Source organism: Mixophyes fleayi, chromosome 4 (genome assembly GCF_038048845.1).
Source record: "Mixophyes fleayi isolate aMixFle1 chromosome 4, aMixFle1.hap1, whole genome shotgun sequence".
Lineage (NCBI taxonomy): Eukaryota > Metazoa > Chordata > Amphibia > Anura > Limnodynastidae > Mixophyes > Mixophyes fleayi.
This window is the reverse complement of record NC_134405.1, coordinates 131,512,465-131,517,208: the sequence shown is the minus strand read 5'-3', so window position 1 is coordinate 131,517,208 and position 4,744 is coordinate 131,512,465. Positions and strand designations below refer to the sequence as shown.

The 4,744-nt window shown below is 43.3% G+C and overlaps 1 protein-coding gene across 4 annotated transcripts in view; it reads right to left on the bottom strand.

The window, feature by feature from the left end:
* The window catches only part of PEAK1 (pseudopodium enriched atypical kinase 1), a 64,378-nt gene extending 59,697 nt beyond the window's left edge, over window positions 1-4,681 (bottom strand). Inside the window, exons 1-2 of one of the 4 annotated variants that reach the window (XM_075208286.1) lie at window positions 4,547-4,681; window positions 1,323-1,417 (exon numbers count right to left, since the gene is read on the bottom strand). The gene's annotated coding sequence lies outside the window, so the exon portion shown is untranslated. The other 3 variants (XM_075208287.1, XM_075208288.1, XM_075208289.1) reach the window with 3 other exon arrangements.
* Window positions 4,682-4,744: the final 63 nt, after the last annotated feature.

The following is a 4,744-nucleotide window of genomic DNA, read 5'->3' as shown; positions in this document are numbered from 1 at the left end:
GGGTGTGTGGGGGCAGGGCTCAAAGAATCATGCTGTTAACCCCGCCCCCAATGCTGTCACCACCCTTTTCAACCAATAAAACTAGGGGGCGGGCCACAATGACGCGTCCATGACGCCAATAATCCCCGGCCCCTCTATTTACTTTTCCTCAGCCGGTCGGGAATCGGGAGAATTGCTCTCTCTCCCAGGAGTCTGGGAGACTGACCCAGATTTCGGGAGTCTCCCGGATATTCAGGGAGAGTTGGCAAGTATGACTTAGCTTGTTCCTTCTGCAGACTCCCCTCACTGCACACATGGCACGGCAGCTGTCATGTGACCAGGGCCAGATTAACCCGAGGTCTAACTGGGCTATAGCACAGGGGCCTCCCAGGGGGCCCTTCAAAGTCCTCAGCAGCATTATTGATCGGTCCGGGGGCGGCCCCAGCCCGATCAATGCTGCTGAGCACTGTCACTGTAATCCTCCGTCCCCGGCACTCAGTCATCTGCTTACTGAGGAGATCTCGCGAGTGAACTCTCGCGAGATCTCCTCAGTAAGGAGCTTACAGCGCGCCGGGGACGGAGGACTACAGTGACAGGTAAGCGCTTGGGGGGGGGGGGGGGGAGGCCCTCACGGGGTACGGGGGGGCTCACATTGGGGGCCTCACGGGGGAATGGAGGCGCCCTTAGCCCAGGGGCCTCCATTAGCTTAATCCGGCCCTGCATGTGACACGTCCCATGTGTGTATGAGACTGCAGCAGCCACAGAGGAGGAAGAGACCGATCTGATAAGGGATCCGCGGCCACATTAAGGTGGGTGGCTGGTGCCCAATTATTTTTTTTAAAAACTCTAAAAAGACACCAGTCAGCTTCATGAGGCCGGTCGGCCTACTGTGACCCGGTAGGTTACATGGCCAATCCGCCCCTGCAAATTACAATATCTTGTATGCCATTTAGTGGAGCCCCAGGGGCTGCTCTAGCTGTTTTTCTCAGTGCTCTGTGGGTTGCCTCCAGACAAAAACAACGATCTCCAGTGGTATCACAGAGATTACGGCTTCTGATTGGCCCTCCTGCTCACATGCCCCTCTGCAGCCATTGAAAATGGTGAGAGGAAGTAACTCTCACAGCTACATGGGAGGGCAGCTTTAATTACGGTAGTGCATCTATCATGTTTTAGTGGTACAGGAAATATCCACGTGGAAGCAAGAATGGATTCAACTAAATATTAACAAATCCTAGAAGGTAATGTCCCACAGTCAGGTAAGAAATTGAAGCTAAATCAAGGTTGGACGTTTTAGCAAGACAATTATCAAAAGCATACCTCAAAATCAGCCATGAATTACTTACTGGAAATAAAGATAATATTATGGATAGGCCGTCACAGTTCCCAGGTTTGGATATTACTGCAAGTCTGTAGGGAGATCTCAAACATGCAAGAAAACCTAAGGATATTTAAAAGTTAGTAAAAGTTCTACAAGGACGAGTGGGGGGGGGGGGGGGGGGGGAAAGCAAGAATAGAAAGATTCTTAGCTGGCTACAAGAAATAATGCTATGATTATTTTAAAACAGTGGTGTTTGTCCAATGGTGTGATCAAACTTGCACATGCTACATTCATGGCTTTATTTTAGCCATTAAATGCAGCAAGTAGTAATCGTGCATTAAAACAGGTCATGTTTAAATGTGTAACCCACAGGTGCCCAAAGCTTTGCATTCAACCAATTTTAAACTATCCTTATATTTACATATACAATGGAGTACTTGACCAGTGATATTAATAACACAGGTCTGCAAAAAAAATTTTTTGGACTGCTGTTTTGGTTTAGTTGACCGATTCCTACGTTTTTTGGTGCGCTGGATCCAAAAATGACAGCCGTTTTGTTCTGGGACGTCAGGTTTTCAAACAAATGGATGGTCTTCGTTTAAAAAAAATCTCTTAACGCAAATATTTTATTTACATGAAACTATTAGCTCATTTGCACAGGTGACGACAAAATTAACACCACACTCAAGTAGATTGCTTGTGAAATCGTCTTTTTTTAAACTCTAAGCTTCTTTTTGAGCTTTTCCTCTTGTAGGTGGCTTCCGGAAGATCCCTGTACAACATCCAGCAGTAGTCAGCCATCATCGTAACACTCCATTTCCCTTGATACCTTCTTTCCATTTCTTTTATATCTTGATGGAAACGTTCTCCCTGCTCTTCACTCACTGCTCCCAAATTTTCAGGAAAATAGTCAAGGTGTGAGTTGAGAAAATGGACTTTTAAGCTCATGGAGCAACCAAGGTTGTGGAATGCTTTCAACATTGTTTCCACCATTTCCTTGTAATTTGGGTCCTTTTGGTTTCCCAAAAAGTTTTTTATGACCACAGTAAAGGCAACCCACGCTTCTTTTTGAGTTGGACTCATTGAACTGATGAAGTCTTTGTTGGATATGAGTTTTCTAATATCCGGGCCAACAAAAACCCCCTCTTTCAGTTTTGCCTCCGTTAAACCTGGAAATTTTGATCCCAAGTACTTGAAGCATTTGCTATCTTTGGGAAGTGTCTTAACAAATTGCTTCATTAATCCTAATTTTATATGAAGTGGTGGTAATAAAATCTTCTCAGGGGGTACCAATGTATCTGAGAACATTCTTTTCCCTAAAAACTAGACTTCCTGGTGGCCAACTGCTGCTTTTTCACCATGAACTCTCCACATATGAAACAGAAACTGTCAGGCGAATTTACACACTTTCTTGGAGGCATTGCACTAATTTTGAACCACACAGACAATAGCAGGATGACGACTGAAATGAAATACAAGATTGTGGAGGAATCAGAGAACAAGTTAGTACATGAAATAACATGTCCGGGCAGGCCCTAGCAAGCACACTGAACAATGCAGTGATCACCATCAGGACCAATAAACATGTATTTTCATGTTTTTGGGAGCACTGGCAGTGAAAATAAATTTGTTTTTCCATGTTCAGTTTTTTTTCAAGTGTGATGAATTTGAAATTTAGCGATTTCCAGCTACCTGTTTGACCAAAGCACATTTCGATTGTGAAAAAACCTGACGTCCCAGGAAAAACCGGTGGTCATTTTCGAATTCAGCGCACCAAAAAACATAAGAATCAGATAAAATTACGAAAACAGCTTTTTTGTTGCAGACCTGTGTAATGCATGAAAGATTTTGTAAACCTTGGAGCACTTACTTGTGGTAATGTGACACTATCCTTCACAATACAGTATTGCCATATGTACGGACAATGTGTGCTGTTATTGTATATAACAAGAGCAAAGAAACCATATCAGGCGCTAGTAGATAAATTAGAATTTAAAATCAGTTAATAAACAGTGCCAAATGTATCACGCAGCTCCCAAAGTAGCAATCGCTGATATTGTCACTAAAAAGTCAAACTTAATCTGTTTGGCAGTTGTTGATTTATTAGGAATGCTGAGCATTTATCTATTGATTGTTTTATGTTTTTATATTGTTAACAAATCATTTTTAATGGTTTATTATATCAGCACTACCTAATTTTCTCTTTTTTCTGTTATTGTTTATAGTCCTCTTGGATCCCCCTGCTGCTTACTAGCACTAGCTCACCAGCGTGTCACCCTCTTCTCCTATACACCCCACCCCACAACTACTCTCCTATAAAAACCTGATTGGCTGCTATGTTGCACTATGGAATATGAGATTCCTTTGATTGGCTGTCGACCACACAATATAAACGCTTACATTTTGTGAACAGGAATATCATCACTTAAATTTGTAAAGTAGTGATATCGCTTGTGTCACATGTCTAATTTTGAAAGTGTTCACCGCATGTGAGGTTGGGAATAGAACATATACAGTAGTATAACATACCACCACTTCTCCTACTGCTTTCATGGTAAAACTATCACATTCCATTAATTTACATTTTCCATACTGCCACTGTAAATTTCCATACCCCCCCCCCACTCTAAATTTCCATACCAGCACTGTAAGCATGGGAGAGATTCAAGTCAGCACAATGCGTTTCTGGAACGTCCACGCAGACACATCAGACCGATGCTATGGCAGGAATCTCTGCTCATTTTTCCTTCACACCCCACAGAGGTGTGTAGAAAAACATGCAGAGATTCCTACTGTAATGGCTGGCAATGTGTGCAATGATTGAATGTGTGTGAATGTGTGTATGTATGTATATATATATATATATATATATATATATATATATATATATATATATACATACACACACACACACACACACATATACCATTATACAGATATAAAATACACACAGCAGCAATGGTACCTTACAGAGTTGCATCTCTTATGTACTTTGTATGCAGAACAGCCCATTCCTAATACATATGTCAGTTCTTACACTCACTTAACTCTCACTGTCACCCACTACTTACCCCATCACTGTACATCATTACCACTCCCCCCTCCACTCACCAGCATTGCTTCACACCATCACCCTGAATCCCTCATGTGTGTTCCAGCTTTAAAACTACCTGCCACTGAATCGCCCCCTGGTCCGCTTCTTTCACTAACTGATGTGTCTACCACCTATGTAAATGACGATGCACATACCTGACGTCACGCCTTCATGTCACACCCGCTCACACAGATCTCACCACTCCCATACAGACGGTAATACGTCACTGCCCCGTCTCCTGTCTGCAGGAGCATCCTCAGCCCGCCAGCCAATCGCTGCTTTGCTCTTCTTCAGCACCGAATCAGCCAGAGAGAGGCTCGGATCAACGGCAGCCAATCGTTAACCAACAATTC